The sequence below is a fragment of the Chiloscyllium plagiosum genome, unplaced genomic scaffold (genome assembly GCF_037043375.1).
Source record: "Chiloscyllium plagiosum isolate Xiang-an unplaced genomic scaffold, Cpla_swu_hap1 HiC_scaffold_3, whole genome shotgun sequence".
Lineage (NCBI taxonomy): Eukaryota > Metazoa > Chordata > Chondrichthyes > Orectolobiformes > Hemiscylliidae > Chiloscyllium > Chiloscyllium plagiosum.
Genome location: NW_028270141.1, coordinates 128,045,568 through 128,057,398, shown reverse-complemented (window position 1 = coordinate 128,057,398; position 11,831 = coordinate 128,045,568).

Below are 11,831 nucleotides of genomic sequence, written 5' to 3'. Positions count from 1 at the left end.
TGTCTACTGCCCATTTTTCAGCTGTTTCTACCTTATCCTCATCGACACCTGCTGCAACCACTGACTCACCGTTTCTTCTTGTTTTAGTATTAACTCATCGACACAACTGTAAATATAAAGTGGTGATGATCACTCCTCCTTTCTGATCTTTATCATTCTTCGGAACCAACCATGAACAATTTCCCCTGGGGTGGGGGGGTGGCCCGATGGGTTGAACCCATCTCTCAGCATTTCCTTCATCAATTTTGACTGTTGTTCTGCTGTAAACCAGGTGACGGAGCCCTCTGACATTCAATCAAAGTTTACACCCTTTTCCTCATTCCCCTCCCTGACTACATTTTTCAATCTCCTCCAACGAAATGTTTTTCCTCCCTACAGATGTGATTATAACCATTGACACAGGCAGTTAGACTGTGACTCCTCTTGTGAGATCTGTCAGCTCAAACCTGATGTATTTTCACATTTTGGTTGGTGAAGCCCAGCGAAAGGTTAGGATTTAATGTTTTGAATTTTTTTTCCTGAGTAAAGATGGCAGAATAGGATATTCAACCCCTCGAGACTGTCCCTCCATTCCCACCCTCTGGTCTGTCCAAGTGTCACTCCAGCTCCCACTCCCATCTCTTCACCATTCCCTGCTCCAGGCTTCTCTTCCCCTTCCCCAGTTGTAATCTCTCTTAGACCTTTTCCCGGACCACTTTCCCGATGCCAGGGATCATTCCCTCCAGTCTCAGGTGGTGTCCCCATGCCATGTGGTATCACTCTCCCACCCAACACCCACCTCCTTGTTCCTGCTTGGTTCAGGTTTTACCACAAGAGTTGTCACTGTTCCAGGGAGTAAAGAGCCTGTGAGAATTACAGGTACATTTTCTGTCTCATGTTGTAAAATTTGCAGTTAGTCAAATTCAGGGATTGAGATGGTCCTGGTGTGGATGAAGTCACTTTATGTCTCGTAACAATATTTCTTTGCATGTCTCACGGTTCAACATTAAAATGTTGTGTCGCCATGGAGACATTATTGTGAAATGGGCCAAATGGTGACTTGCGTGTCTCTTTATGCAAAGTAGTCACATTAACTCAGAATCTCACTCATGATCAGCAATGGTGTAAATGTTGGTCAAATCTGGACCACACAATATTCACTGAAAGAAAGACAGACCCAAACGGCAGACCTGAGGCTAAGTTTCAATTGTCCATCTGTACATTTACAGGGTCTGCATTTCAGAGCAATGGGTGGAGCTGACATTTATCTTTATATGAGTGGTTCAAGTGCTCTTCATTCACATTGAAGAAATAAAAAATGTAAAAAAAAACCTGAACCCGCAACAGTACTTCAGTTCAGTCATTTCACTTTGCAGACACACAGTATTTTCTGTTGCCTCTCGGTATGCAGGAGATTCTGACAAGGTGGGTTTTATTGTTCATTCCTTATTGCCCGAAGATGGTGGTGAGCCCTGTTCTTGAGTTTCTACAGTCCATGTCTTTTATCTAGTAATGTGTGTTTCTAAGAGCCTGCAGACTCTTCGACCAGTGTACACAATATTTATTTACCCAGGATCCTTAGTGTGTACCAGGTAAGGACAACACAGCATGAGACTGCAGTCAGTCAGCCAAGTCCCAATTTTATTTGAGACAACAAAGGGAAAAGCTACACTCGACAATTTTACCAACTCTATTTCTAACGATCCAATTCTTTTGAATATTAAAACACTTCCCAGACCTTTTGCTACTCTGTTGAATTGTTCCATCTGTACCTCTCTTCATGAGTTGATTCTCTCTCTGGTCGGAGGGTGAGCTGCTCTGCTCACTGCTGGATCCTGACCTGCCTGGAGGTCAGCTGGAGAGTGGGGCCCAGACAAGTCCTCCCAGATCCAAGTGCTTATACCCTCCTGGCTACATCCTGGAACCTTCCAAGGACTTGGACAATCAGGGGAATCAAACTAATTGGTTTTATCACCTTGAAATGCTGCTCATGGTACTCGATGGCTTGCTGACAGTGACCCGTTCAATGTGTCTGCCTTGGGCCTGGAAGTCTGGTTTCGTCCCCGAATACACACCTGGTCGTCTGCCTTACTGAGGCATGTCCCATGCATCTTGTGATGTTTGTTTAACACACTTTGTAATGTGCTCTGGTGCCTCTCCAGTTTTCAATTATCTGGGCGTAAATCTTGCAAGGACTTGTCCCTGGGCAGAATTGTCTCTTGTATCTCTGTCTTGGCTCAGGATTCCCAGCGTACTTTGCTCTTTGGCCAATTTTTGTGCTCTGTTTATTTCAGTTGCTGTTCCTATATTTCTGCCCTCCCTTCTTAATGGTTTTTATTTCACCTGAGCAGTCGCAGGCATTTTCAATGCTCCACCCACAAACCCTGGTCACCCGACACCTGGAGAAAGAATGCCTCATCTTTCACCCTGGACCCCTCCAACCACATGTGACCAATGTGAATTTCATCAGCTTCCTCATTTGCCCTCTCCCCACCCTATCCCTGATCCAACCTTCCAACTTGGCACCACCCTTTTGAACTGTCCTCCCTGCCCATCTTCCTTCTTACCGATTTGCTCCACCCTCCTCTCTGCCATATCATCTTCACCCCCACCTTCACCTACCTATCACAATCCCAGGTACCTTCCCACCCACCTCATTCCCCTCCCATTTATCTCTCAGCCCCCTTGGGCCACAAGCCTCAATCCTGATGAAGGCCTTATGCCTGAAATGTTGATTCTCCCACTCCTGGGATGCTACCTGACTGGCTGAGCTTTTCCAGCACCACACTCTTTGACTCTGATCTCCTGTACCTGCAATCCTCACTTTCTCCTCCCTGCTACAATGTGGTGTCAGTACCCCAGCATTGTTCAGTGGGCAGTTCCAGGATTCGAAGACAGTGACAGTCACACAATGGAGAGGGGGCTCTGAGGTGATGGCGTTCCCATCCACGTGCTGCCACTATCCTTCCAGTGGCCCTTACCCTTCCAGTAAGCTGATGCTTGCATATAACAGTGTTAATAAGATGGGAACAACAAGGAACATTACATCACAGGAAGTAGGCCTTTGGCCCACCAAGCCTGTGCCAACAGATGATACATTTCTAAACTAAAAACCTTTTGTCTCTGTGCAGTCCATATCCCTTTTTTCCCGTCTATTCATGTTTCTGACAATATGCTTCTTAAATGTTGCTGTTGTATTCTCTGACAGCACATTCCGGGCATTTACCACCCTCTGGTTTAAAAATCTCCCCTCCCACATCTGCTTTAAAAGTTCACCTTTTCAGCTGAAATCTATCTCCTCAAGTGAGTGACATTTTTATCCTGAGGAAAAGATTCCATCTGTACATTCTCTCCATGCCTCTCATAAATTTGAAAATTTCTGTCAGGTAGGCCCTCAGCCTCTGACGTTAGTTGAAAATAGAACTGAGAAGAATGCAGCACAGGAACGGGCCCTTCGGCCCAGGATGTTGTGGTGAAAATGACGCCAATTTAAATGAATCCCTTCTGCCTGCCCCTTGTCCATATCCCTCCATCCCTTACATAACCACATGCTTATCAAAAAGTCTCTTACACGCCCCAATTGTATCTGCCTCCTCCACCATCCTTGGCAGTGCATTCCAGACCCCTACCACTCTCGGTGTAAAATACTTACACCTCACATCTCCTTTGAATTTTAAATGCATGCTCCCTAACTTTAGATATTTCATCTCTGGGTAAAGCCCTATCTTTGAATCTCACAATTTTATAAACTTCTATCAAATCTCCCTTCAGCCTCCTTCACCCCAGAGAAAACAACCTGAATTTTTCTCGTCCCTTCCGTAATTACACCGGCAACACTCCCCACCTCTTCCTCCGCTACATTGATGACTGCATTGGCGCCACCTCGTGCTCCTGCGAGGAGGTTGAGCAATTCATCAACTTCACCAACACATTCCACCCTGACCTTAAATTAACCTGGACCATCCCTGACACCTCCCTCCCCTTCCTGGACCTCTCCATCTCTATTAGTGAAGACCGACTTGACACTAACATTTTTTACAAACCCACCGACTCCCACAGCTACCTGGATTACACCTCTTCCCACTCTATCTCTTGCAAAAATGCCATCCTGTATTCCCAATTCCTCCGCCTCCGGCATACCTGCTCCCAGGAGGACCAGTTCCACCACAGAACACACCAGATGGCCTCCTTCTTTAGAGACCGCAATTTCCCTTGCCACGTGGTTAAAGGTGCCCTCAAACGGCATCTCGTCCACAGACCGCACCTCCGCCCTCAGACCCCACCCCTCCAACCGTAACAAGGACAGAACGCCCCTGGTGCTCACCTTCCACCCTACAAACCTCCGCATAAACCAAATCATCCGCCGACATTTCCGCCACCTCCAAAAAGACCCCACCACCAGGGATATATTTCCCTCCCCACCCCTTTCCGCCTTCCGCAAAGACCGTTCCCTCCGTGACTACCTGGTCAGGTCCACGCCCCCCTACGACCCACCCTCACATCCTGGCACTTTCCCCTGCCACCGCAGGAACTGTAAAACCTGTGCCCACACCTCGTCCCTCACCTCTATCCAAGGCCCTAAAGGAGCCTTCCATATCCATCAAAATTTTACCTGCACATCCACTAATATCATTTATTGTATCCGTTGCTCCCGATGCGGTCTCCTCTACATTGGGGAGACTGGGCGCCTCCTAGCAGAGCGCTTTAGGGAACATCTCCGAGACACCCGCACCAATCAACCAAACCGCCCCGTGGCCCAACATTTCAACTCCCCCTCCCACTCTGCCGAGGACATGGAGGTCCTGGGCCTCCTTCACCACTGCTCCCTCACCACCAGACGCCTGGAGGAAGAACGCCTCATCTTCCGCCTCAGAACTCTTCAACCCCAGGGCATCAATGTGGACTTCAACAGCTTCCTCATTTCCCCTTCCCACACCTCATCCTAGTTTCAAACTTCCAGTCCCCTTGACTTGTCCGGACTTGTCCAACCTGCCTAGCTCCTTTTCCACCTATCCACTCCACCCTCTCCTCCCTGACCTATCACCTTCATCTCCTCCCCCACTCACCCATTGTACTCTATGCTACACTCTCCCCACCCCCACCCTCCCCTAGCTTATCTCTCCACGCTTCAGGCTCTCTGCCTTTATTCCTGATGAAGGGCTTTTTGCCCGAAACGTCGATTTTGCTGAAGCTCCTCGATGCTGCCTGAATTGCTGTGCTCTTCCAGCACCATTGATCCAGAGTCTTATAAAGCTGCAACATGAAATCCTGACTCTTGTACTTAATTCCTCAACCAATAAAGGCAAGCATGCCATACACCTTCTTTACCATCCTATCTACTGGTGTGGCCACTTCAAGGACGCTATTGAATTGAACCCCAAAATCCCTTTATACAGCAATGCTGTTCAGGGTCCTGCTATTAACTGTATACATTTCCCTAACATTTGAATTCTCAAATGCAGCACCTCACACTTACCCAGATTAAACTCCATCTATCATTTCTCCACCCATATCTGCACTGATCTATATCCTGCTGAATCCTTTGACAACCTTCTACACTATCCACAACTCCACAGATCCTTGTATCATCTGCAGACTTACTAAACCACACATCTACATTTTCATCCAAGTTGTTTTTATAGATATCCCAACCAGCAGAGATCCCAGTACAGATCCCTGTGGAACACCATTAAGTCACGGAACTCCAGCTTGAAAACACCCTTCTACCACTACCCTCTGCCTTCTATGGGCAAGACAATTCTGAATCCATGTGGGCAAGTCACCAGGGATCCCATCCTACTGAGAATTAATCTTCTGGATGAGCCTACCATGAGGAACTTTATTGAAAGCCTTACAAAAACCTATGCAGCCAACATCCACTGCTCTTCCCTCATCAGTCACATTTTTTAAAAATGCAATCAATTTTGTCAAGCATGATCCGTACTTCACAAAGCCATGCTGTCTGTCCCTAATTAGGCCTGGCTTTTCCAAATGTGTATAAATCCTATCCTATTTCCTATCCCAACCATTAATGTGAGACACACCCATCTATAGTTTCCTGGATTATCCCTATTTCCCTTCTTGAACAGAGGAACAACATTAGGACCTCTCTGGTGGCTAATGAGGACACAAACATCTTGGTCAAGACCCAAACAATCTCTTCCCCTGCCTCTCTCAATAACCTGGGGTGGATAGCATCATGCCCTGGGGACTTATCCACCTTTATGCTCTTTAAGAGACCCAACACCACTTCTTTCCTGATCTCAAAATACCGCAGCATGTTAGCATGCTCCACCCAAATCTCACTATCCTCCATATCCTTCTCCTGGAGGAATTCTGATACAAAGTACTCATTTAGGATCTCACCCACATCCTCAGTCTCCGAGCACAAGTTCCCTCCTTCCTTGAGTGGTCCTACTTTCTCCCTCGTTAGCCTCTTGTTTGTAATGTATGTATAGAATGCCTTCGGATTCTCTTTAACCCGACTTGCCAAGGTCATTTCATGTCCTCTTCTTGCTGTCCTCATTCCCTGCTTGAGTTCTTTCCTGCTTTTTTGACATTCTTTACAGGCCCTGTCCAATTTTAGCTTCCTGAACCTTAAATATGCTTCTTTTTATCCGAGTCGATAAGCCCTCCAGTATGTCCTCTCTGAATACCGATGTACCATTCTCGCTGATTAGTAACCCTGCACCAGCTCTTTAGCCACATGTTTATCTCTCCGATCTTTCTGTTCCTTTCCTCACTAGCACACGATACTGGCTATATTGGATTTAGTGCTTAACAATGAACCAGGTCAGGGGTCAGATCCATCAGTGATCACAATTCCCTGACCTTTACTATAGTCTTCGAATGGGATCGGAGCAGATGGTATGGGAAAGTATTTAATTGGGGAGGTGGTATTACCATGCGATTAGGCAGGAACTATGGAGAATACATTGGGAATAGGTGTTCGGCTCAGACGGGATATATGCAAGGTTGCTACGGGAAGCGAGGGAAGAGATTGCTGTGACTTTGGTGATGATCTTTGTGTCCTCACTGTCCACTGGAGTACTACCAGATCGTTGGAGGGAGGCAAAAGTTGTTCCCTTGTGCAAGAAAGGGAATAGTAATAACCCTGGGAATTATGGGGCAGTCAGTCTTGCATCAGTGGTGGGTAAAATTATTGGAGAGGATTCTGAGAGACAGGATTTATGATTATTTGCAAAAGCTTAATTTGATGAGAGATAATCAGCATGGCTTTGTGAGGGGCAGGTTATGCCACATAAGCCTTATTGAATTATTTGAGGATATAGGGAAAGCTGGATGATGAGAGAAATTGAGGGTTTGGTGAAGAAAAAGAAGGAAGCATATGTCAGGTACACACAGGATGGATGGAGTGGATCCTTAGAAGAGTATAAAAGGCAATAGAAGTATAGTTAAGAGGGGAATCAGGAGGGCAAAAGGGGGACATGAGAGAGCTCTGGCAAATAGGGTTAAAGAGAATGCAAAGGGATTTTACAAACACCTTAAGGACAAAAGGGTGACTAGGGAGAGAATAGAGCCCCTTAAAGGTCAGCAAGGTGGCCTTTGTGTGGAGCCGCAGGAGATGGAGGGGGGAGATACTAAACGTGTATTTTGCAACAGTATTTATTGTGCACAAGGACATGGAAGAAAAAGAATGTGGGGAAATAGATGGTGACATCTTGAAAAACATTACTATGACAGGGGAGGAAGTGTTGGACATCTTGAAACGCAAAAAGGTGGATAAATCCCCAGGACCTGATCAGGTGTACCCTAGAACACTGTGGGAAGCTGAGAAGTGATTGCTGGGTCCCTTGCTGAGATATTTGTATCATTGATAGTCACAGGTGAGGTGGCGGAAAACTGGCAGTTGGCTAACATGGTGCCACTATATTAGAAATGTGATAAGGACAATTCAGGGAACTATGGACTGGTGAGCCTGACTTCGTTTATGGGCATGTTATTGGAGGGAATCCTGAGAGATAGGATGTACATGTATTTAGAAAGGCAAGGACTGAATAGGAATAGTGAACATGGCTCTGTGGGTGGGAAATCATGTCTCACAAACTTCATTGAGTTTTTGAAGAATCAACAAAGAGGATTGATGAGGGCAGAGTGGTGGACGTGATCTATATGGACTTCAGTAAGGCATTCGACAAGGTTTCTCATGGGACACTAATTAGCAAGGTTAGATCTCATGGAATACAATGAGAACTAGCCATTTGGATTAGGAACTGGCTCGTAGGCAGAAAACAGAAGGTGGTGGTGCAGGGTTGTTTTTCAGACTGGAGGCCTGTGACCATTGGAATGCCACAAGGATCGGTGCTGGGTCCACACTTTTTGTCATTTATATAAATGATTTGGATGTGAGCATAAGAGGTATAGTTAATAAGTTTGCAGATAACACCAAAATTGGAGGTGTAGTGGACAGCGAAGAAGGTTACCTCAGATTACAACGGGATTTTGATCAGATGGGCCAATGGGCTGAGGAGTGGCAGATGGAGTTTAATTCAGATAAATGCGAGGTGCTGCATTTTGGGAAAGCAAATCTTAGCAGGACTTATACACTTAATGGTAAGGTCTCAGGGAGTGTGGCTGAACAAAGAGACCTTGGAGTGCAGCTCCTTGAAAGAAGACTCGCAGGTAGATAGGATATTGAAGAAGGTGTTTGGTCTGCTTTCCTTTATTGGTCAGAGTATTGAGTACAGTAGTTGGAAGGTCATGTTGTGGCTGTACAGGATGTTGGTTCGGCCACATTTGGAATATTGCGTGCAATTCTGGTCACGTTTCTATTGGAAAGATGTTGTGAAAGTTGAAAGGGTTCAGAAAAGATTTACAAGGATGTTGCCAGGGTTGGAGGTTTTGAGATGTCGGGAGAGGTTAAATAGGGTGGGGCTATTTTCTCTGGAGTGTCAGAGGCTGAGGGGTGACATTATTGAGGTTTATAAAATCATGAGGGTTGTGGATTGGATAAATAGACAAAGTCTTTTCCCTGGGGTGAGGGAGTCCAGAACTGGAGAGCATTGGTTTAGATTGAGAGGGTAAACATATAAAAGAGACCTGAGGGGCAACTTTTTCACACAATGGGTGGTGCATGTGTGGAATGAGCTGCCAGAGGAAGTGGTGGAGGTGAGTACAATTGCAACATTTAAAAGGCATCTGGATGGGTATATGAATGGGAAGGGTTCAGAGGGATGTGGGCCAGGTGCTGTCAACTGGGACTAGAATAGGTTGGTATATCTGGTTGGCATGGACGAGTTGGACCGAAGGGTCTGTTTCCGTGCTGTACATCTCCATAACTCTGTGTGACAAAACACGCTGATGAAGATAGAGCTGTGAATCACAGAATCACTACAGTGTGCAAACAGGCCCTTCAGCCGAACAAGTCCACACTGACCCTCTGAAAGCTACCCCACCCAGACCCATTCCCATATTAATTATGCTATATTTTCCCCTGACTAATGCATTGAACCTACACATCCCTGAATGGGCTATGGGTAATTCCCCATGGCCAATTCATCTAACCTGCACATCGTTGCATTGTGTGAGAACCTGGAGGAAACCCATGCAAACAAGGAGAGATTGTTCAAACTCTACACAGGTAGTTGCTTGAGGCTAGAATCAAGCCCAGGTCCCTGGCACTGTGAAGCAGCAGTGCTAACCACTTGAACCACCATGCCACCCCATGGATGTGTATATATGGATTTTAGCAAGGCTTTTGATAAGGTTCCGCATGGTAGGTTCGTTCAGAAAGTAAGGATTCAATGGATCCAGGGAAGTTTGGCTGTCTGGATACAGAATTAGCTGGCCCATAGAAGGCAGAGGGTGGTAATAGTTGGAAAGTATTCAGTCTGGCACTCGGTGACCAGTGTGTTACGCAGAGTTCTGTTCTTGGACCTCTGCTCTTTGTGATTCTTATAAATGTCTTGGATGAGGAAGTGGAAGGGTCGGTTAGTACGTTTGCTGATGTCACAAATGTTGGTAGAGTTGTGGATAGTGTGAAGGGCTGTTGAAGATTGCAACAGAACATTGACAGGATGCAGAGTTGGGCTGAGAAGTGGCAGATGGAGTTTAACCTGGAGAAGTCTGAAATTCATTTTGGAAGGTTGAATTTGAATGCAGATTACAGGGATAAAGGCAGGAATCTTGGCAGTGTGGAGGAACAGAGGGATTTTTGGGGTCATGTCCATATATCCCTCAAAGTTGCCAAGCAAGTTGATAGGATTGTTAAGAAGGCGTATGGTATGTTGACTTTCATTAGCAGGGAGATTGAGTTGAAGAGCCGCAGGGTTATATTGGAGCTCTGTAATGCCCTGGTTAGACCACACTTGGAATATTATGTTCAGTTCTGGTTTCCTCATCGTAGCAAGGATGTGGAAGCTTTGGAGAGGGTGCAGAGGAGATTTACTAGCATGTTGCCTTGAGTCAAGGGCATATCTTATGAAGAAAGGTTGAGGGAACTTGGCCATTTCTCATTGGAACGAAGAAGGATGAGAGGTGACTTGATACAAGATGATGCAAGTCAGAGGTAGAGTGGATAGCCAGAGACTTTTTCCCAGGGTGGAAATGGCTATCATAAGGGGGCATAATTTTAAGGTGATTGGAGGAAGGTTTAGGGGAGATGTCAGAGGTAGGTTCTTTACACAGAGAGTGCTGGGTGTGTGGAATACACTGCCAGCAGTGGTAGGAGAGTCAGATACATTACGGACATTTAACGAGTATTGGATCAGCACTTGGATGACAGCAAAATGAGGGGTATGTGGATTAGTGTGATCTCAGATATTTACATACTGTTTTTGGGCCTGTTTTTGGAATAAATTACTCAAACATGAAACACAAGAGGCAAATAGCAGCAATTTGCTTCTGGAACAGTTTCCTTCATTCCAACTTGGAGATGGATTTTGAAATGATTAACTCACTGAGTGCTGGCTCCAGGGAAGTCTGAAGGTCCCCAGCAGCATTTGCTTTCAGCTCCCACAGTGTCAGGCTGAGAGTTTCCCTGGTAATACAGAAAGTACAGCGTTGTCAGAGTAGTTTGTCAGAGTAGATGAGATAAATCAACTTCACTCAACAACCTTCCCTTGGCTCTCAATGCTCCCATTAAGGAAGTCACACTCCAGGGTATTTAAATGGTTGGTAATCTACAGTCTGTGCTGGGTTAGACAATCTCACCCAGGTGGCAGGAAGGTCACAACAGGAAGTTTAACCTCCTGGTGTCAGGATGGTGACTAGCATCGTCCCAGTTGAGGGGAATAGCCAGTGAGCTCTGCTGAATTCTGTCTCTGTGTGGGTGCTGAGTGAGGACAGTGATATTTAAACAACACATCACTTCCAGTGGGGTCAGAAACATCTCAGAGGTGAGAAACCACACGAGTTACCGAGAGAGTCACCGTGATGTCTCGGTGAAATACAGGGCCAGCTCCTTCCTGCAGTGATGAGTGTTACAGTCTGGTATGGCAGGAGCACTTGCTCTGTCAATGTCTTTCTGAATTCTGCTTCCTCAATGGTGAACACAGAATTGAATAATCCCCTCAGGGGGGCTGTTCTCTGCTGACTGGGGTCTTCAGGTTCTTTCTTTAATCCTCAGATAATGAAGCAGTTCATGCACACACACAGCAATTCAGAGCGGGACAACATTGATGCCCAGATGGCAAGTGAAATCCATGCGGTGAAAGTGCCAGGCAGTGGCCATGTCTGATCATATTAACATTATTGGGTCCAAGTTTCAAACTCCTGGTCATGCTCATTGGCCAGAAAGTGAACTTGACCACCCACATCAATACTGTTTCTATCAGGCCAGATTCGAGACTGCACTGACTCACCCTCTGCACAAACAAACCTTAATAAACATC